The 26,914-nt window shown below is 45.4% G+C and overlaps 1 protein-coding gene across 1 annotated transcript in view; it reads left to right on the plus strand.

Annotated features, from left to right (window-relative positions):
* Nucleotides 1–5,359: 5,359 nt before the first annotated feature.
* Nucleotides 5,360–26,914, plus strand: part of rasgef1a (RasGEF domain family member 1A) — a 64,878-nt gene continuing 43,323 nt past the window's right edge. The window contains exon 1 of the mRNA XM_033012987.1: nt 5,360–5,543. The gene's annotated coding sequence lies outside the window, so the exon portion shown is untranslated. The remainder of the gene's footprint in view (nt 5,544–26,914) is intronic.

A 26,914-nucleotide genomic window follows, 5' to 3' on the forward strand; every position in this document is an offset into this window, starting at 1 on the left:
AGTCAATAACATTTTAGTTGTTGAACCCATGCACACTATGTTATGTACATGCAGTCTGTGTTTTGTGGCACATTGGCCGGTTCGCAAATGTGAATAATTATGCTGTTCTGTGACTCACAACGATTTAATTTCCTGTTGATAGCACAGGTCTGTTTTCACATATTCACGGGTAGCCCTTTCTAAGAAAAGCTAATTCGAGCTACAGTGCGTGTGTGTGGATGTGTGTATTTTCATTTGTGTGTCTGTGAGCGCTTGTGTGTTCGTGTGCGCGAGTAAGTGTGAATGCATGTGTGTTCATGCATGTGTGTGCACATGTGCGATCGGGCGCATATGAGTGTATGTGAGTGTGAGTGTGTGGTTACAGGGTTCAGCTCAAGCGATGGTACCTAGATTTATTGTCTAGTCATTACACTGATTGGAGAGAGGATTGATAAAGAATAGAGCATACATCAATAAGTAACCTCCTTTTGCATTTGAAGATATGCAAAAATAATGATGACATTTCTATATCACCTTCCACATCCCTTTAGATGTTCAAAACAACATAATAATAATAATAATGGATGGGATTTATATAGCGCCTTTCTAATACTCAAGGCGCTTTGACAATGAAGTGTAGGTGGGCAAACGTGCTGGAGAAACTCAGCATCTATGAGCGAAGGAAATAGGCAACGAGAGGTAAGGTGGGCAAAGAGAATGGGGAGGGGGCCGACTGCGAATAGTGTACAAGTGATGGAGATTTATAGCATGTTCGGTAATGTTAGCTGTAAGTGACTTTCTATAAATCAACTTCTCAAACATGACAAGCCCCCGATCCAGTCTGACAATTCTGTGCAGCTGAAGATAGGGTTTCGGCCCGAAACGTTGCCTATTTCCTTCGCTCCATAGATGCTGCTGCACCCACTGAGTTTCTCCAGCACTTTTGTCTACCTTCGATTTCCCAGCATCTGCAGTTCCTTCTTGAATACAATGAATTGTTTCTGGAGTGTAATTACTGTTGCAAGAAACACAATAACATAGCCAACTTACTCAAGGTCAACTTCCACAGCCAGATTGTGATAATGATCTGAAAAACTTGAATTACAGGCAGCGGGGTTTAGAATTTGGCCAAGACACAAGCAGACAGCTCCTCCAGGACCTCTACGACTGCATTTCTTGGAAATAATGCCTCGGGATCATTCGCATCCTGAGCCAGCAGACAGAGGGGTTAAGGTTAAAACATCATCCAAAAGAGAAACACCACGTGATACAGGACCCTCCCTCGCTGGAGTGTCAGCCCAGATTTCTGTACGCAAGGGAGATTGGAACCCTTAACCTTTAAACTTGCAGTTGTGTGTGCCACCCAGAGAGCCGAGGATAAAATAATGATTAAAATAAATAATTATACTAATGTATTTCATCAAACATGTCGAAAAGTATTTTGCAGAGTTAAAAGAAATGATCAAAGAGCTCGACTGTTTCTGAATCTCAGCATATATATACCAGGGTGAATTCCAGCCAGTCGTACATTGGGAATAGACTAGTTGCACCAAATTGGCAGCACAGAAGAAGCCATTCAGCCCGACCCTTTCATGCTGGTATTTATGCTGGTGTTAAACCAGGCTTCCTCTGCAGCTCACCCGATTTCAAACGACTTTGAGCTGCGTTCCTTTGTCATTCATGTTATAGAAAATAGATGCAGGAGGAGGCCATTCGGCCCTTCGAGCCAGCACCGCCATTCATTGTGATCATGGCTGATCGTCCCCAATCAATAACCCGTGCCTGCCCTTCTCCCCATATCTCTTGTCGCTTCACTACTTCATACACCCTACAGTCCTTTCAGAAGGGCAGAGGTTCACTCGCACCTCCTCCAACCCCAGCGGTATGAGTTTTGATCTATCTAACCACGTAACCCTTGCTTTCCCTCTCTCTCCATCTCTCTCACCCCAGTTTTCTGACTAGTTTCACTGTGCTGATTAATTTTAATGATTGGATGCTTCGTTGTTAACTTCCCCCCAGCCTACAGTGAACCATTCCACATTTCCTTGATCATCATCGGCATTGATCTATCGTTTTCAATGTCATAAGTTATAGGAGTAGAATTAGGCCATTCGACCCATCAAGTCTACTCCACCATTCAATCATGGCTGATCTATCTCCTTCCTAACCCCATTCTCCTACCTTCCCATAATCACTGACACCCGTACTAATCAAGAATCAAGGATGCTCTCCTAAATAGTGAATTAGGAGAGGACGTATAAACGGTGAATTAGGGGAGGGCACCTTTAAATGGTGAATTAGGGGAGGGCACCTTTAAATGGTGAATTAGGGGAGGGCACCTTTAAATGGTGAATTAGGGGAGGGCATCTATAAATGGTGAATTAGGGGAGGGCACCTTTAAATGGTGGATTAGGGGAGGGCACCTTTAAATGGTGGATTAGGGGAGGGCACCTTTAAATGGTGAATTAGGGGAGGGCATCTATAAATGGTGCAGTATTGAACGCGTAAATGTAGATGTAAATGTAGATGTAGATCCTTAGCCCCACGTCCCCCTCCCTTTTCATCTGTGCATTAATTGCCTCATATTGTGTTTGAATTGAATTCTGTCTTTACTTTGTGTACTAGTCATGTCTCTACTATATATTTCATTCCCCTTACATGTTTTTCCTCTACCTGCTAAATTTTTGTAAGGTGTCCTTGAGACTCTTGAAAGGCGCCCATAAATAAAATGTATTATTATTATTATTATTATTAGATGTAAATGTTATCTAACGGTCCGTCCGTAGCGACGACTACGGAAGGTCAAGGCCCCAAACACGGGTGAACAAAATGAGGAAGACTGACTGAACTTTATTGCCTTCCATCACTCTAGTGGATGTTTATGTTAAGTTCTATCGTTTTTCAGACTCGGCCCGAAACGTCGCCCATTCATTCTATCCAGAGATGCTGCCTGTCCCGTTGAGTTACTCCAGCATCTTGTGTCTATCTTCTTGCGTGAACAGATAGGCATTGGCTACAAGCTGATCAGATGTTGGATCAGGCTTGAGCAGTTAAATGGTCAGCACCACCAGATAGGTTCACATCTGACAGTTTCTCTCCAGCAGATCCTTCAACCATCTTAAGAATCTCTTCATCAATGGGCCTGTAGAGAAGAACTTAAGTTTCATTATCCAGGGGAATTTCATTTCCTCGTCTGTCATAGATCTAATAAGTTTCAAGCTGCTGAAGATTATGGGCTCAATCTCCAAATCAGGAACATATGCTTGGAATATGGGACAACGTATTAATGCAGTTGTGCTATTGAAGGTGCTGCTGGAGCCCTGCCCCAGTAGATGAGGTGAATATTAATGACCCCCTAGATTGTTGTATAAAGACCAGTCTTTGTAGACTATTGGCGGGCCGTCAGTGTTATTTGTTTCTTCTGGTTTAATGTTCACACATCCACCAGCGTTGCCACAAAGGCCGGCAGCTGCACATTGGCCGAGTGGTTGTTTGTTTGGATAATGCTGTGCACTAAGGCATCTTTAGCTTGTCACATCAATGATTCAATATGTAGAAGGTGCCCTGGGGGATGTTTCTCAGACATTACTATAACAACATTTAATAGACCCTTGGACAGGTACATAGATAGGAAAGGTTTAGAGGGATATGGGCCAAACGCATGTAGGTGTGATTAGTTATATGGGGCAAGGTCAAGTTGTGCCAAACCACCTGCTTGCGTGCTGTATATCTCTATGACTTGAATTGGCAGCATTGGTGCTATCTTATCAGTGATAACTGATAGAGGTACATAAAATAATGAGAGGCATAGATAGGGTACACATTCAAAAAAAATGCCTAGGTGGAAACATCAAAGCATAGAGGGATTAGCTTAAAAGTGAGCTGGGCAAAGTGTGAAGGAGGTGTGCAGGTCAAGGTTTGTACACACATGGCGGTGGGTGGGTGCCTGGTGAACAAGACATCGGTGTAATATGTAATTAGTTGGAAAAAAACAAGCCCAAAAGCGTACAAGAGGTGCACAGTGTTCGATTGTCGAGGTAGGATTAGGATTCCGTGGGTTGGTTCAAGAACCTGGTAGTTGTGATCCTGAACCTGGTGGTTTATGACTTCAAGCTTCTGTGCCTCCTGCCCGATGGTAGCAGTGAGAAGCGGGGATTAAAATTGTGAATCAGTATGTCAAGATAAATGGGAAAAGTTCACCTGTATATTCAAAGTTCGTCATAATCTAAGGAGGCACGATGGAGTGGCCAGCAGAATCACTGCCTTACAGCTGGTCCAATCCCGAAATACAGAAATATCCATAAAGTTTAGTTTATTGTCACGTGTACCGAATACAGTGAAAAATCTTTTGTTGCATGCCAACCAGTCAGCGGAAAGACAATACGTGATTACACAATACATAATCCTGGATTTCCTGCTGGATCTCTGTGTAATTCTATGTACGTGTGAATTGGTGGGTTAATAGGCCATTGTAAATTGCCATGAGTGTGTTTGTGAGCTGCAGAATCTGGGAAAGATTGATGGGAAAGTGTCAAGAATAAATGAGTGTGCTTAATGGCCAGTGAAGTCCCAGTGGGCTGAAGGGACTGTTTAACTCCTGTGATATGATTGAAGAATAAATCCTAATTGATTCGTTTTTTTGAATTAGAGATAAGAAGAAGCAATGAATTCTCTCACATGTTGTGGCACTGGAGGCATTTGAAGATGCTCTCTAACCTTAGTCCCAAATTTGGATTGAATGGAGCTTAAAGCTAATGTGAAGTGAAGATGAGTAAAAATAGCGAGCAGGATTTGGTGGGGAGGATTGAGTGAGCAAGAAAGGGCTGATTAGAGTCAGCGAGGGTGGCCCACGTTACAGGCAAGAAGCATGATGCCCGGGATACAGAGCTGGAGTTATTTATCTGTGCCAGAACAAGAGGCGTTTCTGCGGACAGAGAGCTAAAGGTACAAGGAAGGGCTGATTAGAGGGGAAGAAGACTGATGTGAGATAGAGAGTCTCTGCCAGGCAGTGGCCGGGAGTGGGAGGGGAGGGGGCAGATTCAGGGATAGACACAAAAAGCTGGAGGAACTCAGCGGGTCAGACGGCGTCTCTGGAGAGAAGGAATAGGATTGAGACCCTTTTTCGGATTCAGAGATTCAGGGGCTTTGCATTCAGAGAGAGAGAGAGGAGAGAGAGGAGAAATAACCCAGGTACAAGGGAAAGCGGCTGCAACTGCGTCGCGTTGACGATGTGTGGGCTTGTGATCCGGGGAGATACAACACGCCGGAGCTCGGCATGTGGGCTGCAGCGAGCTGTCAGCCCGAAGCTGTAGTTGCTGAACCCGAGCGCAGCTTATGTATTTACACCCGCTCTTTCTCTCTCTCTCTCTCTGCATGTGCAAGAATGCACTTTGATTGCGAGGATCTGAAAGGCGAGCGAGTGAAACGCACCCGTTCAGGCTCAAAGTGCGAGCAACTTCTCGGTTGATGCGACCACACGAGGTACTATTCCCCCCAAACCCCCGGCGACTGTTGCACCGACTGGACTGTGTGTGAGCGACCTGCTCCATGAACCGCTGCTTCAGGTGAGAGCTGCCGCCGATCTGATAAACTTTGCAACTGCACCTGTGCATCTACTGAATCTTTTATTTTTGTTCCCCCCCCCTTTCAGGTCTGTGCTGCTTGTTATTTATAGGCAATTATTTCATTATTTCTGTGCGTTTATGTACTGTGTGTGGTGTGTGCGTGTGTGATTCAATACTGAATCCCACCGCAGATTGCAGAGATCTCCGGCAGCTCCACAACACCTGATGTGGGGTGAGCCCAGACCCACAAGCCAGGGACAACTCCCCCGATGCCTGTACCTAGGAGATTTGCAAAACACACACACTCACTCACTCACACACACAGACACACACACACACACAGACACACACACACACACACAGACACACACACACACACACACTCACTCACTCACTCACTCACACACACACACACACAGACACACACACACACACACATAGACACACTCACAGACACACACACTCACTCACACTCACACACACAGACACACACATACACATAGAAACACACACACACACACACACACACACACTCACACACACACACACACACACACATTCACACACACAGACACACAGACACACACATACACATAGAAACACTCACAGACACACCCACACACACACACTCACACACACCCACACACACACACACACACACACACATAGAAACACTCACAGACACACACACACACACACACTCACACACACCCACACAAACACACACCCACACACACACACACATACATACATACATATACACACACATAATAATAATAATAAATTTTATATTTAATGGGCGCCTTTCATACAAAATCTCAAGGACACCTTACATAGTAATCGGAATAAAAACATATAATCGGAGTAAAACAAGTAATTAAAGACATCACAATGACACAAATTAAAAACAGAATTCAATCCAAAAACAGAAAATCAAAAACACAGTGTGCACAGACACATACACTCACACTCACACACATACATACAAACACACACATACACACACATACGCACACATATGCACACACACACACACATATGGACACACACACATACATACACATTCACGCATACACATACACACACACACACACACACATACATACATGCATACGCACACACAAATCAGACAACAGGTGGACCTCTGGACATGCAAGAGTTCCCTTTTGGACATGAGAGGAGTAAGGAGCTGCCAGGCATCTGAGCAATTCCTTGCTAAATAAAAAAATGTTACTTATGTTATAAAAATTCTCTGTCCATGGCGTTGTGATCTGGACAGATCCACACCTGGGTGCTTGTATGTGCGTGGACGATCCCAGTTTGGCCGGTGTTGGACATGATGATCCCTGCGCCTTTATTTAACAGACAGCTCGCATGTGCAGAGTGGCTGATTGTCCTCTTGTGAATGGGCGGCCATCCCATGTCGGGTCGGCATGGCAGCTGGGGGTTCAGCTGGAGCTGCGGAGGCTCAGGTAGGTGCCTTCCTCTTGTCTGTCTGCCCGGCGCTACTTGGACAGGGCACAGCATCAGCACACCGCCTCTCCCAGTGGCAAGTGTGCCCGTGATCCGCTGGCCTTGTGGGGAAGAGGTGTTCAGGTCTCTGCTGGTCTTGGGGCAGAACTCTGCAAGAGAATCAAGATTTGAGACTCCTCTTATATTGGAGATGACTGAGAACCTGCCGCTGTTGGGAGAGAGATTCCAAGACTATGTTGGTGTTAAAGGAGAGATTTCAGGAATCTGCTGGTTTTGGATGAAAGATTATTGTCTCTGCTGATCTGGTGAGAGACCATCCAGGTCTATGGACTCTGCTGTGGAGGCAGGCGGCAGGCCGCAGGCCTCTCCTGGTTTTGGTGGACTGCTGGTGTTAGGAAAAATGATCCAGTCGTTTCATGTCTTGGGGAGAAAGATTGTGTTGATATTTGAGGGATAACTTCCAGTCTGTGCCGGTGCTGAGAGTTGAGTATCAGAGACACTGCAGATCTCGGGAGTGAGATTCCAGTGTCTGATGTTCTTGGAGTTGAATAACTGAGAAACTGCTGGTCTTGGAAAGATTCTGGGTTTCAGGTTGATGGTGGGGGTGGGGAGTGGGGGGTGGGGGAGGATTCTAGGAGTCTATTGATGTTAGGGAAAAGATTCTGGGCCTATGCTGGTCTTCGGGAAGATCATGGGTTGTCAATGAGTCATTTAGTCCTTTGAGGCTATGGGACATGTCCAGTCCCCAAGCAGACCTGTAGGAATAGGTAGCGGTATGCCACCTGATACCTACCATGGGGAAATTGGGAGGATCTGGAATTGTACGTCCTATCTGCCACATGAACGAGTCATTTTATTCACGGTGAACGGAGGTGCATGAAATAATTCATAGATAGTTTTGCTTTACAACAGCTCTGGATGTGAAGGTCAGTAGACTTATTGCTGATCAATCAATTCATTGCCATCGCCGATGCAGACAATGGTTGCCAAGTGTGTCAGCACAACAATAACTGGTACTTGAAACTGATTAAAACTATTATATCCAACATGGTATTCAAGCAAAAAATTGCATTCAAATCTGAAGCTAAAACAGAGTCTGCTGTTAATAGTTGATGGGGCAGCGTCTGCAGAGAGAGAAATAGAGTTGAACATTTCAGCCTGTTTTTCTTTCTCAGCAGATGCTGCCTGGCCTGCTGGGTATCTCCACCTCTCTCTGCTTGTATTTCAGATTTCCAACAGTTTGTTCTTTGCTTTAATTAGGAACTCATAAGGGCCTCTCCCAGTGAATAGTGAGGGGGTCAGTCTTGTTACTACGGGGAGACTCAGCTGGGGAAGGGTTCCAATGTGGAATGTCACCCATTCCTTCTCTCCTGAGATGCTGCCTGTCCCACTGAGTTACTCCAGCTCTTTGTGTCAATCCTCATGCTGCCTGTCCCGCTGAGTTACTCCAGCATTTTGTGTCTATCCTCATGCTGCCTGTCCCGCTGAGTTACTCCAGAATTTTGTATCTACCCACCAGAGACCTTCTTGGCTTTGAATTAAAACCCCTACCTGACCACAGACTCTGAACGAGATGGAAGGCACACATTTTCTGCACCCAACCTGATCATCACAATAAATAAAAAATTTCAAATGTTATTGATCTGTTTAAGGATGAGACAGCAGATATTGATCAAGAACAGAGGAGACTGGGTAATGATAAGCAAAACACCCTGACTTGGAGAAAGTACTGGGCAAGCACAACATGACCTGGTTCCATGGCCAACTGTCTCGTCAGAGTGTTTTATGTACACCACTAACCCAGATCCAACCGGCACAGTCAGGACTCATTAGGTAGCTAGGCTCTTGTTCCACCTCAAGCAGGAACAGAGTGCAATGTTGCTGAGATGAGGTGAAGCAGAGTGAGAGGGTCAAAACAGCTGATCAGCTGCTCCTGGAGGTACCGAGGTCTAAGCGGAAGCTCAGAGGGGATAGAGCCTTCTCTGTTGCTGCTCCGGCGTTATGGAACACTCTGCCGTTGCACATCAGACAGGCCCCCTCACTGTCCATCTTCAAAACCAGTCTTAAAACCCTTTTCTATTCCTTGGCTTTTGACCCTGCATGAGACTTTGCTCCTGTTTTAGTGTTTTAATGTTTTTTATTGTTTTTACTCTCTTTTTTAATGTTTTTATTGTCTTGTAATAATTTTTTGTTCATGATTAGTCATGTACAGCACTTTGTTGCAACAGTGGTTGTTTATAAAGTGCTATATAAATAAAGTTATTATTATTATTATTATAAAACCCAAAACACCTTCAGTTATGCAGTGCCCAGAATATCCCAAGGCTCCACACATAAGAACAACATTTTCACACAGAGAGCACAAAGTCAGAGTCTGAAGATCCGTTACGACCTGAAACATCACCTTCACATGCTCTCCAGAGATGCTGAGACTCCAGCACTTTGTGTCTTTTTGTGTATTAACCAGCATCTGCAGTTCTTTGTTTCTACATTCTCGTACAGAAGGTGGTTTGTGTATGAAATCAGCTGCTTGAGGATGTGGTTGAGGCAGGTACAATAATAACTTTTAGGGGACATTTGGACGGGTCCCTGAATAGGAAGGGTTTAGAAGAATAAAGGTGACATGCAGGCAAATGGGACCAGTGTAGATGGGACATCCTGGATGGCAGCATGGCAATTCGACCATGGCCTGTTTCCATGTTTTGTCATTTTTTTTAGAGATACAGCACGGAAACAGGCTCTTCGGTCCACCGGGTCTGCGCCGACCAGCTGCCTGGTTGTATAACTATGTCGCTATAAAAAAAAAAGCAGAAACACACCATTTGGCCCATCATGCACTGTGTACTATTCATGGCTAATCTTTTCACCTCCATTCCATTTTCCTGCACCCACCCCATACCCCTTGTTTCCCTTAATATTTAAAAATATTTGTCATGGAGGAGTCATAGAGAAAATGTCGCCTTGAACGCACTTAATGACTGAAACTTCACAGTCTTTGATTAAGAATTCTAAAGACTTACTGTCATGTAGGCGAAGAAATATCTTTATATCTTGAATATTGTATAGTGTATAACATTATATTTTGAAATTACGTGGTTCCAGACTGTGGCCGGGGCAACCATCATTCTTTCATCCAAGCTCTACGACACCATTAGCATTTAGTCCATTTCTAAGCATTTGCCAAACCTCCCATTCTGATTCATCTTCCTCATAGAACAAACACACCTTCATCTGAGCATTCAACCTTCACAGAAATATTACAAAATAAACTTGACGTGGTGCTATGTACAGTGATAATATGCAGATGACAAAGAGTTCGCTTTTATATCACAGAGAGCTAGAAATAAAGATATATTTAGATAAGGAATTCCAGAGTGGAGTGTCAAGTCAAGAATGTTTAATTGCCATATAAACCAGGGCCGGAACAATGAATTTCTTATTTCCTGCTGATTTACAGCCTCATTAAATGCAACATAACAATAAATAAATATACGATAAATTATCGGTTGTTCTAGGTAAACCAACCATGGTTGTGCAAGCCAAAGTACACACAGCAATATTACTAGTGCAAGGTCCTTATTGGTTCCATGCTGAGGTAGGGTTCTGGGTAGGGTTGTGGAGGGTGATTCAAGAGCCTGGGAGTTGATCGGAAGAAGCTGCTCTTGAACCTGGAGGCATGGATCTGTAGGGCCTGTACCTTCCCCCTGATGGCTGCGGTGACACAAAAGTGTGGTCAGGATGGTGTGGGTCTTAGCTGTCTTCCTGAGGCAGTGCTGTATGTAGATCCCTTTGATGGTGGGAAGGTCAGTACCTATGATGGACTGGACTATGGTCCCCACTTTCTTCAGCCGACTTCATTCTTTGATTTAATTTATTTATTAGAAGTAAGTACAATACTGTGGTGCCTTTTTTTCAGATGCCAAATATATGTTGGCATGTTACATCCTATGTACAGCTTCATTTTTTTTAGAGAGAGAGAAAGAGAGACTAGATAATAGAGAATAGAAAAACATGTGATGTATAGTGTGTGAGAAAGAAAAGGAAAAAAGAGAGAAAGTGAGGAAAATAAGTAAAAAAGAAGAAAGAGAGAGAGAAAGAGTAGAAAATAGGAGATAAGTATTTATATTCTTGACCACCTTTCACCCAGTCCTGAAACAGTTGGTTTTTACGATTCTGTTGCACCATATGCTTCCAAGAAGTCAATAAATGGAGACCAACTCGTTGAGAATTGGTCTGGTTTATCAGCCTACTTCATTCTTGAGAGTTCAAATTCCCGAAACAGGCCCTGACGCAACCACTCAGTATGCTCCACGTCGTACACCTGGAGAGGTTCGATAGAACATTCTGTGTTTGGCCACCTATGCTGAAACAGTTCATCCTGGGGATGAGCAGGAAGCTGGAACTAGAGTAGCCAATTCCAACATCCACTGGAGGATGATAAGATGAAAGGAAGAAGAAGTCCCATGGAGGAATTGGAAAGCAAGGATGGATTAGTTGGGCTAAAGGGACCAACATTATTCTATAAATACAATTTAATTAGCTTGCGGGAGCTGGAATTGGCCATCCTTATCCCTGTGAATGTGAGCTGCAGCCAATGTGATCCCTATCCATGCCAGTCCTGCACAATTGCTTGAGCTGCCTCATATCCCCCAGGTCCTGAGACCCGGGTTCATTCTTAACTCTGTAGGAGGAAACTGCAGATGCTGGTTCACACCGAAGATAGTCACAAAATGCTGGAGTAACTCACCGGGTCAGGCAGCATCTCTGAAGAAAAGGAATAGGTGAGGTTTTGGGTCGCGGCCCTTCTTCAGACTGAACTGTCGTTTTTTTCTGTGTGGAGTTTGCACGTAATTCTTGTGATGAAGCGATCGCCTGTGTGCATTCCTCTCTCCTTCCACACCCTAAAGAGGCGAGGGGTTGGTTGGTTAACTGGCTGCTGTAATTTGCTCCTAGTGCGTAGTTGAGTGGCAGAATCTGGGGGGTGAGGGGGTTGGGGGTGAGATTGTGGGGAGAAAATATTACGTGGGAAATTAGTGGGGAAATGGGATGGCTCCATGACTCGGAATGGTCTTAGTGGTCGGAATGGCCTCCTTCAATGTCATAAGGAAGTTACAACTAGGATGAACTGGAGGGCAGGGGAGAGTCTGCGGAGTCTGCGGAGTTCATTGTGACTTTACCCGTTCTTCAAAGATAAAGCCTGGCATTGCTGAACCCATCACTGGTGGAGGGGGGTGTCCCCGTGTTGGAGGATTATCTTGGATCTTGTTCTTTTGGGAGCCAGCATCAGTGAGGGTGAAAAGTTAATGCTAGTTATTGTCTTGTGTGGGAGTTAACATATGGGGACGGTTAATTGATCCCTCCCACTCAAGTCAATGTCAGGAATTGTTTACGGGTGAAAGGTTCATCATTCTGCAACTCCGGGCTCTGCGGTTTTCTTGTGATTCCTCTCTGTAACTGCCTCCAGCCCCTCGAACTTCCGTGAAATTTCCGACCCTCCAACTTACATCCCCAAATTCCATTGATGAGACACAAGAAACTGTAGATGCTGGTATACAAAATAAAACCCCCGCAAAGAGCTGGAGTAACTCAGCGGGTCAGGCAACACCTGTAGAGGATAGGTGTCATTTCGAGTTGAGACCCTTCTCCAATGTGAAGAAGGGTCCCGACCAGAAACATTACCTATCCATGTCCTCAGGAGATGCTGCCTGGCCCACTGAGTTACTCCAGCACTTTGTGCTCCCAGTCAGCCTCCTTTGATTTGACCCTGAGAATCACGTCTTCAGAGAGTCAACCTTGAGCCCTGGAATTCCCAATGTTCCTCCACTGCTTTCCCTTGATTTATGCAGCATCCTAAGGACATCCCCAGGAAGACAAACAGTTAACTGAGCCACACGTTATTGCAATAAGTTCATAAGTTCTCGGAGCAGAATTAGGCCATTCGGCCCATCAAGTGTACTCTGCCATTCAATCATGGCTGATCTATCTTCCCCTCTCAACCCCATTCTTCTGCCTTCTTCCCATAACCCCTGAGTCCCGTACTAATCTAGAAACCAGGAACCTCATCCATGGAGAGAGGATGAGGTGGATAGGGAGTTGGAGAGGTGGAGAGTGGAGGGGTGGATTGCTGGTGCCCAAGGCATTAGTAAACGTAGACCTGACTATCAGTGCTAGGTTGATAACGTTCATGTGGCCATGCGTAGAGGGGGAGGACCTTGCAAGGGTTGTAGAGCTGGCAGAGATTACACATCTGGAGGAGTGAGGTCTCGGAGGGATTTGAACACAAGGATGAGAGTCATAAAATCTAGCCTTTGCAAGGTTGATATGGGATACACTGTTAGTATATGGGTTCTGGATGAGCTGGAGTTTACAGTGGGTACAAGATAGGATGGTTTATCCCTTTAAAATTATCTGCCTTTGATATGATGCCATGGCTCCTTGCAGAGGAGTATTAGTAGACCTTGGCTTGCAATCAAAACATTCCTGTATGGCAGCACCAACAGCAACCAGTTTGGATTAACAATCGAGGTTTCGAAGCTCACAAGCGTTATCTCCCGTTCTGCAGAGTCTAATTTTCATGTAGATCCTCACTGAAATCCTTGCTTTCTGACTTGTCATTTTTCAAAATGCAGCCCGGTTTTCGAGCATTTCTCCCACTCTTAAATGTCCGCCTGTCTCACTCCGAACCAGCCGAATATGGAAATAAGATTCTCTCTGCTGTTAATCAACCGAGTCTCTGTGGAGCTGCCTGCTGCCTCGTGATTGATCGTGTGTGTGTGTGGGTGTGTGTGTGTGTGTGTGTGTGTTGTGAAGAGGTGTTTTATGTGGAGGTGGGTGTGAGTGCAAGTAATTTACGGCACAAGAAGGCCATTCAGCCCATCATGTCAATATCCTAGAATCAAAGTTGTACAACACAAATGGAGGCCATTCGGCCCATCTTGTCTTTGCTGACCAGGATGCCTATTGATACTAATCCCATTTTTCTGCATTTAGCTCATATCGCTCTATTCATTTCCAATCATGTGCCTAACCAAATGCTTTTTTCTTTAAGTTGTGGATCTATCTGCATCTACCACCTCCTCTGTTCCATGTACCTATCTCCGTATTTGTGAAACACCTTTTCGTCAGATTTCCATTCATTCTTGTCCCTCTTATTTTAAAGACTTCTTCGAGTTTTAAACTTCCCTAACCTTGGAAAATGACGGTGACTATCTACCCTATCTGTGTCTCTCAGAACTGTATAAACCTCTAAAAGGTTTTACACTAATCCCACACTAACACATTTTAGTCACCTCATTATTCCAACATCCTACAGATTCTACCATTCAACTACCCACAAGGGGCAATTTACAGGGGCCACCTAATCTACCATCCTGCACATTTTGGGGATCTGGGAAGAAACTGGGGAACCAGGAAGAAACCCATGTAGTCATCGGGACACAGACAGCATCGAGAACAGAACTGAGCCCAGGTCCAGTGCCAGAGACCCGGACTCCTGGCTCACCCCCTACTCTGTATAAACGTGAGGTTATTGAAATCTCTGCTGCCTGTATCTCATCCGTCGCCAAATCCGGTTCACCCACGACTCCTGAGCCAGGTGACAGATATTGGATAGACTCAAAAAGTTGGAGAAACTCAGCGGGTCAGACAGCATCTCTGAAGAAAAGAAATAAGTGATGTTTCGGGTCGGGACTCTTCTTCAGACTGAGTTACTTCAGCTTTTTGTGTCTATCTTCGGTTTAAACCAGCATCTGCAGTTCCTTCCGACACACGACAAATACTGGGTCCCAGTCGACTATTGCTCTGACAGTAACTCTGGCAACCTTGATCTTCAAATTCCCCAATATCATCATCTCTCCCTATCTCTGACACCTCCTCCAGATCTTCAACCCTCTGATATACATTCTCTCATCTGGTCCAGGCCTTCTGATCATTCTGAATTCAAACGCTTTGACAGGTCTAAAACTCTGGAATTCGCCCCCTAAACAACTTCCCTCCTCTTGTAAGACACTAGACTCCCCTCTCCCCTGACTCTCAGTCTGAAGAAGGGTCACAACCCGAAATGTCACCCGTTCCTTTTCTCCAGAGATGCTGCCTGTCCCGCTGAGTTACTCCAGCATTTTGTGTCTATCTTCAAAATGTCCTCCTCTTTGGTCAAGGCTATGCTCTAACACCTCTGTATGTACTGTATCTTGGTATCTTGGAAGGTTTTGCTGCATAATCGGAGCTATGTAAAGGGAAATGTTTGCTGTGGTAGTTGCTTGCACAAACCTCTTCTGGCAGTTTTTTTGTATTAATTTTGAGGAAAATTCAAAAATAATAAGTTGGAGGCGGCAGCTGCCTAGAGAAAAGGCTAATTGCTTTTCAGCATGAAGATGATAGCCAGACCTGTTACCAGAAATAATGCTGGCTGTTAAAAAATGCGCTGAGAAAAATGGTGCACAGACTACATAAACTTCATCATCTCTGCATTAATGATGCATGTTGTTATTGTTAAAGGTGAAGTCCTCTACATATTGCAGCACATTAAAGTGTCACCAATAATTGACTGCCTATTGAAAAATAAACAGTCTGGGGCATCTGAAATGATATATTAAACTCGTTTTAATGTTTTTTTTTTAGTGGCTTTGAAAATAATTCCAATCCCTTCTATTGAGCTCCAATGGTTTAGCGGTATATAATTCCCTTCCCTTGAGCCAAAGGATAACTTTATCTGCGTGCCCTATACTTTGTGTGAGGCAACTTGTAGCAATCTCAAACAGCTTGCAAAGTGATCATACAATGGCACAGCCCTTAAGAAGGGAGGGAGGGAGAAAACGGGGAATTACAGACCAGTTAGTCTAACATCGGTAGTGGGGAAACTGCTAGAGTCAGTTATTAAAGATGGGATAGCAGCACATTTGGAAAGTGGTGAAATCATTGGACAAAGTCAGCATGGATTTACAAAAGGTAAATCATGTCTGACGAATCTTATAGAATTTTTCGAATATGTAACTAGTAGCGTGGATAGGGGAGAACCAGTGGATGTGGTGTATCTGGACTTCCAGAAGGCTTTCGACAAGGTCCCACATAAGAGATTAGTATACAAACTTAAAGCACACGGCATTGGGGGTTCAGTATTGATGTGGATAGAGAACTGGCTGGCAAACAGGAAGCAAAGAGTAGGAGTAAACGGGTCCTTTTCACAATGGCAGGCAGTGACTAGTGGGGTACCGCAAGGCTCAGTGCTGGGACCCCAGCTATTTACAATATATATTAATGATCTGGATGAGGGAATTGAAGGCAATATCTCCAAGTTTGCGGATGACACTAAGCTGGGGGGCAGTGTTAGCTGTGAGGAGGATGCTAGGAGACTGCAAGGTGACTTGGATAGGCTGGGTGAGTGGGCAAATGTTTGGCAGATGCAGTATAATGTGGATAAATGTGAGGTTATCCATTTTGGTGGCAAAAACAGGAAAGCAGACTATTATCTAAATGGTGGCCGACTAGGAAAAGGGGAGATGCAGCGAGACCTGGGTGTCATGGTACACCAGTCATTGAAAGTAGGCATGCAGGTGCAGCAGGCAGTGAAGAAAGCGAATGGTATGTTAGCTTTCATAGCAAAAGGATTTGAGTATAGGAGCAGGGAGGTTCTACTGCAGTTGTACAGGGTCTTGGTGAGACCACACCTGGAGTATTGCGTACAGTTTTGGTCTCCAAATCTGAGGAAGGACATTATTGCCATAGAGGGAGTGCAGAGAAGGTTCACCAGACTGATTCCTGGGATGTCAGGACTGTCTTATGAAGAAAGACTGGATAGACTTGGTTTATACTCTCTAGAATTTAGGAGATTGAGAGGGGATCTTATAGAAACTTATAAAATTCTTAAGGGGTTGGACAGGCTAGATGCAGGAAGATTGCTCCCGATGTTGGGGAAGTCCAGGACAAGGGGTCATAGCTTAAGGATAAGGGGGAAATCCTTTAAAACCGAGATGAGAAGAACTTTTTTCACACAGACAGTGGTGAATCTCTGGAACTCTCTGCCACAGAGGGTAGTCGAGGCCAGTTCATTGGCTATATTTAAGAGGGAGTTAGATGTGGCCCTTGTGGCTAAGGGGATCAGAGGGTATGGAGAGAAGTCAGGTACGGGATACTGAGTTGGATGATCAGCCATGATCATATTGAATGGCGGTGCAGGCTCGAAGGGCCGAATGGCCTACTCCTGCACCTAATTTCTATGTTTCTATGTTTCTATTCATGTCATAGCAGCAGAATTAGGTCATTCGGCCCATCGAGTCTACTCCTCCATTCAAATATGGCTGTTCTATCTTTCCCTCTCAAATACATTCCCTTGCCTTCTCCCTGAAATCTTTGTCACAGCCGGCTGTGGAGACCAAGTCTGGGTATTTTTAGAGCGTAGATTGACAGATTCTAGATTAGTCAAGGGCTTGGGCGACCTAATCCACGAGTTCTGGCGAGTTTGCCCTCGACTCATACTCGCAGCATGGTCAACACGAGGTCTTCATAACTCTCCTTCATGCTCGAGAGTGGTCTCCGCCCACTCGAGGCCTCAGCTAGGTCGCGGCGTTTTTTTCAATATGTTAAAAAATGCCCGCGAGTAAAAAAAGGTCGCCATGGAAAAAATCGATACTTTTTTTACTCGTAGGTTTAGTTGTAGTAGGTCGGCACGCTAGTCGTAGGTAATCGAGGGTAGTCGTGGATAGTCTTCATCAGTTGAAGAGAGGTCGAAGGAGATCGAAGGAGGTCGTCTTCACTCTTCACTATTCGATGTCCAATTTTCCCGAAGTTAGTCGTAGCTAGTCGAAGCTGGTCTTCAACATAGTCGATGGAGGTCATTTTTTCAAACTCTTCTAAACTCGCCAATTAGGTCGCCCAAGTGGGACAGCCCCTTTAGAGTATCAAAGACTTGGTCTCCACAGCCATCTATAGCAATGAACTCCACAGATTTACCACCATCTGGCTAAAGTAATTCCTCCACATTTCCTTTCTAAAGCTATGTCCTTTTATTCTGAGGGTGTACGCTCTGTTTCCTAGAATCCCTGCACTAGGGTAACATCCTCCCCACATCCACTCTAGCCAGGCCTTTCATGATATGTTTCAATGAGATCCACCCTCATCCCACAGGCCCAAGCTGGCAAATGCTCAATGGGCTATCGAGCTCAATTCATTCCCCAACCAGTGCCCTCTTCATTAAACTGGGTAGGACTTGAGGGAAGACTTTGTAGGACTTGTAGTGGCTGCGCTGCAGGGAGAGGTTGGGCAGAGTGGCTGCTTTATTCCTTGGAGGGCAGGAGGATGAGGGTTGATCTTATAGAGGTGTATACTGTCATGAGGGGAATTGGTGGGGTGAATGCACAGGGTCTCTAACCCAGAGACGGGAAATCAAGAACCAAAGGTCATAAGTTTAGGGTGAGAGGGGAAAGATTTAATATGAACCTGAGGGGCAACTTTTTCACATGGAGGATAGTATATAGAACGAGCTGCCATTGGAGATAGTTGAAGCAGGTACTGTAAATGTATTTACAAGACATTTGGACAGATACATGAATGGGAAAGGCTTAGAGGGATATGGGCCAAAGATGTGTTTAGTGGTACTAGTGTAGATGGGACATCATGGTCGGCATGGGCATGTTGGGTCAAAGAGCATGTTTCCATGCTGTTGACTCTATGACTGGGTCTTAAGGAAAATCCTGAAAAAATCCTTCTTCAACCCTGTGGTTGCTGGTGCTGCCTGTGTGGAGTTTGCATGCTCTGATGCCTGGGATTCCACGGGGTGGTACATTTTCCTCCCTCATCCAACGGACATGGTGCCTCGAATGACTACTTTGTACAGATTAATGCCTAAAAGGATCAAAGAGGAGTTGAAGGCCATGTGTGAGAGAGAATAAGTTGCAGATATAGAGGGGAATAAAGAAGCGGGATAGGACAGGTCTCAGGGCTGCCAAGGATTTGATGGGCTGAATGGCCTCCTCTCTGCTCTTAGATCATCTAATCAGCCATTTTTTCCTGGTATAATCGGCTTTCTTTTCATTCTAATGTTTTATTTTTAAACTGCAATGTTCTGCTCTCCTGGGGTAGTTAGTTCTCTGTTGGATTAGCAGGGGCCGAAAGCCCAAAGGTTAATTCCCAGGGTAGTTGAAGATGGTCGGGGTAACTCCACATTCTGTTTCCCACAATCTGAACTTGGTTCCTGTATTTTATAGCAAGTTAAAACGTCTTTGATCAAAACTGCTACATTTGTTGCTCTCATGACAACAGAGGATGGCCAAGATCTAAATAGACACCAGAGGTGCTCAGATTTCTGTGATTGTGTTAACTAACTCTTGCTTGAAATGAAAAGTGTGATTTTTCCCAACTCCTCCCAGCTTCCATCTATACACGTCACAATTAACAGCGGCCAATTAACCTACCACAAACACACGTCTTTGGAATGTGGGTGGAAGCTGGATTTTCAGGGGGGAGGGGGCGGAGGGATTCAGTGTGGCCACAGGAAGAACCTGCAAACTCCACACAGACAGCGGCTGAGGTTAAAATTGAAACCAGGTTGCCGGATCCGTGAGGCAGTGCCTCTACTCATTGCACCAATGTGCACGAATCAAGCCAAGTTTATTGTTACATGCAGACGTGCGGTGAGGAATATCTTGCTGGCAGCAGCATCACAGACACATAGATCCAGACAACACATCAAAACATAAATTTTACATAAATTACACATAAAATTCATATAAGAAAGAAGACTAAAGAAAAGACATCAGTGCAAAACATTAAAAAAAAATCCATGGTAGTGCAAGAGGTGGTCCTTAGTGTTCTGTTGTCAAGGTAGGATTAAGATTTTGCAGGTTGGTTTAGAACCTGCAAGTTGTAGGAAGCTAGGTGTATCTGGTGGTGTGGGACTTCAGGCTTCTGTGTCTCCTGCCCCGGAAGCAGTGAGACGAGGGCATGGTCTGGATGGTGCGGATCCTTAATGTTAGATGCCAACCACGGTGGATAACAGGGGAATTGCTCACTAATCTTGGCTCTGGCTGGCTCATTTATCTCAACTCTCATCATCAAGAAATGTAGCCTTAAATAAAACTAATTGTGGAAGGTGTCAGTAGTTGGGGGAAAGGTGGAGGGATCTACACTTCAGGAAGTGGGAAATGGCCTAAATGTCATCCATTCCTTCTCTCCAGAGATGCTACCTCTCCCGCTGAGTTACTCCAGCATTTTGGATCTATCTTCGGTGTAAACCAGCATCTGCTGTTGCTCGGAGGTACACAAAATTGCTGGGGAAACTCAGCGGGTGCAGCAGCATCTATGGAGCGAAGGAAATAGGCGACGTTTCGGGCCGTTGCTCCCTGTACATCAGGAATGTTTGTCATGGAGGAGGGGAAGGTTGTCTACAGTTGGAAGGAGCAACACAATGAGTAGAATGGCCTCCATGGTAGGGTTGGGGAAGATGGGCAGTATCTGCATAGCAGGACAGGGTAATGTTATACAAGTGAAGGCACTCACACCTGTTGTCCCACTAGTCCCTGACCAACCTCACCCCAGCCCACTGGTTCAACGACCACAATGTATCTAGGTCCTAAATAATCAAGGGCTGTACTGATTACTGGGCAGTGCCCTGCAAGCCATTGGTGGCCACTGCAGTAACACTTGGCAGCAGGATTCCTCATTCATTCCTGGCTCCTGGTGCATCATCTAGCTCCAGACCTCTACTGAAGTCAGCTTCAATGCATGGAGGCAGGCCAGGGAATGGAAGGTCTCTCATGGGCTGCCCAGTGATCCCTTTAGCTCAGTGAACAAGGCCTACAGGTCAGCTGTGTCCAATTGAATTACATGCAAGCATTGACTATGTGAAAAATTGGCATTTGGATGTAGAAACACTGGAACAGCTCAAACCTGCCCTGGGAACATAGAACAGTACAACACAGCAATAGATCCTTTGGCCCTTAATGTCTGTGCCAAACATGATGCCAAGATAAACTAAACTCTGCCAGCTTGCACATGATTCATATCTCCACTCTATTCCCTGCAGACCCACATGAGAAGAGTTAGGGAGGGGACGAAGTTGTTGGTGAAGGTGTGCGGACTAGGGCTCAGATAAAATCCCCATGCCAGCAGGAATGTTATCTCTGGAAGGAGTCGGATGAGACAAGTGCGCATTGTAATCTGCTGCAGACAGTGCCTTAAGCAAGTGATAAAAATAGACTTGCTGAAACTTCCTCTGACCTAACCTTTATTAGGAATAAATAAACAATTTGCCCTGCTTTAGCGCCTTCAGCACTAGAGTCATGAGGCATTGATAGGACATGGCGAGACCTTTAGAGGAAGTCAGTGTCCCAAATTGTTTTCAATTCCCACCATGGACTTCACCCCCTTGTACTCCTCCGGCCCTAAAACCCTCGAAGATCTCCGTACTCCATTGACCCACCAGTGATGTTTTGTCTTGGCAGGGGCAAAATGTGTAAGTCCCCCTCTAAACGTCTGCCCCTCTCTGACCTTCATCACGCTGCTTTTGTTGAGCTCTTAGGCTGCCCGCCTCAACATCTCCATCTGTGCCTCGGTGACCAAAGAGCTTTGGCGACTCCTCCTGCAATGAGCCTTATGGGCCTGTCCCACTTATGCAACTTTTTCGGCGACTGCCGGTCGTCGCAGGTCGCCAGAATTTTTTAACATGTTGAAAACCAGCGGTGACCAGAAAGACGCTACGACTCTTTGGGTGACCATACAGGCGGCAACCTGGCGACACGCCGCGGGGTGAAGCCTGTATGGTCGTGAGTAGTCTCCCAAAGAGTCGTACCTTGTTCTGGTCACCGCTGGATTTTCAACATGTTGAAACCTGAAACGTTACCCATTCCTTCTCTCCAGAGATGCTGTCTGTCCTGCTGAGTTACTCCAGCATTATGTGTCTATCTTTGGTGTAAACCAGCATCTGCAGTTCCCTCCTTCGCAAGAGAAAGAAGGGTTTTGGTTGGGGTGGGCCAGCCAAAAGAGGATTGATGGACCAGAGCTAGGGAACAACTCGTAATTAACATCAGAATTTTACAGAACTAACTGTACATGACCTGAATTAAGTTCCATCGACTCAGGTTGGTGAACCTCCATCATGAATGTTTGTAGACATTGCCTTGCCATCACTGCAATGAAGATGCTGTCCAGAGATTGGAGTGTGGAGCAGGAAAGTGACCACAGTGCAGACAGGATAGGCTGTTGCTCTCACGATTGGAAACATATACACATTTGCACATGCATACACTTACTCACATAAACACAAGATGTGTATGTGCGTACATGCATATGTGTGCGTCAGATATGTCAATTCAAGAGGGCACAGGTTTAAGATGAGAGATGTGTGGAGCAAGTTTTTTACACAAAGGGTTGGGCACCTGGAACCCTCTGCCAGGGGTGGTGGTGGAGGGCGATATAATAGTGGTGTTTAAGAGACCTTGATAGGCACATGGATATGTCGGGAAATGTTCAGCAGATACTGTGGGCTGAAGGGCCTGTTCTTGTGCTGTACTCTTCTGTGTTCTATATAAGACTGTGCATTAGTGAGTGATTCTGTGTGTGTGTGTGTGGGTGTGGGTGGGTGTATGTGTATGTGTGTGTTTGTGAGTGGGTGTGATATCTTTGTGTTTACGCACAAGCGAGTCTGCTTGTGTGTAAGTGAGTTGGTGTGTGTGTGTGTGTGTGAGTGAGAGTGAGAGAATGAAAGTGTGTAAAGGGGGAATGTGATAGTGCTCAGTGAGTGGTGAATTACTAAGGGCGCTTGTGACTGAGACGGGGAGAAGGGGAGCAGCTAATGTTGTGCAGCGGCGGCTGACTCCTCAGTGGAGCTGGGCTGTCAGCTGCTTTCTGATGCAGTGTGACTCAGTTAACATATTCATCATGATACAACCACTAAGGAAAGAATGGCAGAGTGAACTCAACGTGGCAGCAAATGGGAGATTATGGTTGAGAGGATGAGTCAGTGGAGAGGAACTTGTTGTTTTTAAGAGATTTTGACAATACTACACAGTCACAGTGGAGATGTGTGTGCAGAGATAGACAATAATGTGCACCATCAACTCCTATTAGTTTTTGCAACTCTCCAAATTTCTTCTTCTCAGGCAGTCTCTCTGGGTCGAGGATGTTTCCAGTGCAGTAGGGAAATGGAAGATGCCTTTGCATGGTTTCTTGTGAATTTTACGTACCAGCTATCAGACAAAAATGCTGGAGAAACTCAGCGGGTGAGGCAGCATCTGTGGAGCAAAGGAATAGGTGACGTTTCGGCTCAAGACCCTTCTTCAGATCCTTCTTTCACATGGTGAGGGGCCGGTCCAATACAAATAGGTCCATGATGAATTAAAATCAGTCTCTAAACTCAATAGATACACTTGAAGCACACACACGCACACTCTAAATCCACACGTGCATATGTTAATAATACACACATACACACACACACGCACACATCTGTACATATACTCAAACGGCCCATGTTCCACACGAGCTTTGGGACACACACACACCATATGGATATGTACACAGAGAGCATACACACCACATACATACATACATATCTTGCCCATACCACCTTCCTCAGTTCCCCATCCTGAACCCATAGCCCTCACCCCCCCCCCCCCATCCTCTATCTCAGTCCTCACCCATTCCTTCCTCAATATGAGAGGAATGATAGGGAATAGGGCAGGAAGATGTTGAGGTAGAAGATCAGCTTTTTGAATGGTGGAGTAAGCTCCAGGGGTGTCTCCTGGTCCTGTTTCTCCTGCTCCAGGGACCATCCCCACCTTCTCCCACTTTCTGGCTCCCACACCCCAGCTCTGCGGATTGTCCTCCTCCAGGCACAGTGGCTGTGGTACCCGAGGCCTGATGCCCAGCATGTATCCCTCTGGTGCGCGTGACGGCATTAGAATACCATGCTTCCCTATTCTGCATCGTGCCCATCATGGAAGAACTACAGATTTTATTGCTACAGCAACAACAGAGACTTCAGTTAGCAGCAGCCCTCATACCTACAGATCAGCCAGTACATCAAGAAAAGCTAGCAAGAAACCCAAGAAGAGGTCTGTGTGGACGAGGTCAGAGGTTACATGACGCGTAAAAGGCGGGCCGACTGCTTTGGGGCGGGACGCAGCGTCGCGTCGCATGTTTACGGACGTAGACGCACGGTGACGTAAACATGCGTCACCATGCGATACAGCGTGCGACGCCAATGCGTCAACGTGCGTATGCGATATGTCACGCAGATGGCGCGCGAGGATTTCGTTCCACTACGAAATCCTGGAGCACCGCGCGATACCGCGCGCCACCGCATGCGATTCCACGCCTCACCGTGCGCAATGCGTGCGTCACCCACGCACACCCCACGCGTCACGACGCGTCGACTTATTTTACATATGATGCGTAAATGAGGCACACATGACGGCCAAGTGGGACAGCCCCTCGATACTACAAGCACACAGGGTCCATTAATCCCCAAATTATCAAGCGTGCCCTGGTTTCAGGCTTGGCTTTAGTGCCACAGTGGACAGCACATGAATCAGTGGGTATGTTGCATTCAAATCTATGCTCTCTGAGTTATAGAACTGCTTGAGCTGAAGTGGCACCAGCTTGTTACAAGGTAAGGACAGCACGATCCATGCTTTGCCCATTGTGTTTGGGATATTCACTGGCTGGGTGGTTACTCTCATTGTCGCTCAATAGATGTATGACACAGTGGGGGTTCTGAACATCCACCAAGGCTCATTGTCTCTGTACAGTGTTCTCTGCGAAGGGAAAAAAACAACAAAATGCTCTCAGAGAGCACGGCGGGGCTGAGAAGGAAGCCAGGTTAAGATGAAGAGATGTTGGATGGTAGCTGTGCGACAGGAAGTGCTGGGTGGAGGATTGTGGTGTTGTTGTGGGTAAGAGCTTTGCTTAAAATGGTGGAGAAAAGGAATGTGGTGAGGCTGGCTGGCATTGTGGCACAAGCTGAAGATGATTGCGGAGGAGGTGCTGGGGGAGGGAGGTGTGGCTTCAAGGATCCGAGCAGCGTGAAGCATTGGCTTTACCGCCTCTAGAACCAAAATATAGAGAACCCAAAGTGCACTTAAAATGCTTGGCTAAGTCAATGTGTGACATTGTTATAAATAAAGCAGAGAAGAGTCGTTTCAAAGCAGCAATTGTGGGTCGCTATCAAAAGGTATTCAGACCCCAGTTAAAACATAGTACAGGCTGTGCCCGGATAGGGAACAGAAATCTATCAATCTATTTAATGTGGAAATAGGAAAATATGTAAAAATCATTTGATTGTAGTAAATATACCTTCACGAATGGCATAAAAGCACATAATAGCTAAGTAAGTAAGTTTATTGGCCAAGTATTCACATACAAGGAATTTGCCTTGGTGCTCCGCCCACAAGTAACAACATGACATACAGTGACAGTTATGAATGACTCAGAAAACACTAAACATTAATAATAATAAAACATTAATGATAAAACACCATTGATCAAGCATGTGAACCAACAACACACCAGATCAAATGGAGGCTACAGATTTTTGGCTGTTGAGTAGACCAACTACTCGTGAATAAAAACAGTTTTTATGTCTGTTTTTTTAAGAACAGTTATTCAAAGTTAATGAGAGAGGGGAAGCTAGTACAGCTGTTCGTAGGATTAAACGTATGTTTTTTGGACTTGTATGTATTTGTATGTGTTTCACCTGACAAAACCCTTGAGCTCTGGAATTTCCACCCGAAGATTCACTGCCTCTCTCTTAAAATGCACTTATTACCGACCTCTTGGACATGTGTTGGCGTCACTTGCTGTGGTCGGGTGTCAAGTTTCATTAGGTTTGATAACGTGCATCTATATGTCCTGGAACATTTTGTTATTTCAGAGGCATTACTGTATATGAATGCGATCCCTTGTTATTGTTGGTGAAGAATTTTGGACACCTTCATTCTCTCTCAATCAATCCACTTTATGCTGTGAGAGAGGGTAACAACCCACACAAAGGACAAGACAGTAAATAAAGCCACTTTGTTATATGTGGACCTGAGGCATATAAAACCTATTTTTAAATCCTTTCATTAGACCAGATAGACCTGTTCTCGATCAGGTCAGTCTTGTTTTACTAGAATAATTCCACATGTTGTTTTGAATATTTACGTCTTTCTGTAGTTCAAGGAGTAACAGTGCTGACACAGGGGCCAGAGAGTTAGAACAGCACTTGGCAAGCGTACACGGAAGCCGTCAGATTGCCAGCAACGCAACAATAGCATCATTACTGCCAAGATGTTTTCCACGTTGCTTTGCATAACTGCAGAAGATCTGTACAGAGGCCAGGCACAAGGAGAAGCCAACACAACATGTCTAATCACACCATGGGTGCACAATACAGTACAAGCTCACTGCTCTCTGTACAGTCAATAGCACGCGGTTCCTTGTACACACCGTGACACAGCCGTAGACTTGCTGCCTTACACTGCAGCAATGGGAGCTGTCTGTACGAAGTTAATACGTTCTCCCTGTGACCTCGTGGGTTTTCTCCAGGTGCTCCGGTTTCCTCCCACACTCCAAAGACGTACAGGTTTGTTGGTTGATTGGCTTTGGTAAGAATGTAAATTGCCCCTAATGCGCAGGATAGTGCTAGTGTATGGGATGCTCGCTGGTCTGCACGGACTCGGTGGGCCGAAGGGCTTGTTTTCGTGCTGTATCTCAAAATTATCTAAACTCCTATTGATATCACACTACTCCTGGTACAATAAGGCTGACACAAAGCCCCTGAGACAGTGCACTGATACACACCATCCTTGGTACAGTAAGACTGGCACCCAACTCCTCATGTAATGCCTCTGCAGTCACACTGTACCTGTTTCAACAGTGCCACAGATATAACAGCTCCTGGTGTCTATCTCTTCCTACAGTGGCAC

This window comes from Amblyraja radiata, chromosome 37 (genome assembly GCF_010909765.2).
Source record: "Amblyraja radiata isolate CabotCenter1 chromosome 37, sAmbRad1.1.pri, whole genome shotgun sequence".
NCBI lineage: Eukaryota > Metazoa > Chordata > Chondrichthyes > Rajiformes > Rajidae > Amblyraja > Amblyraja radiata.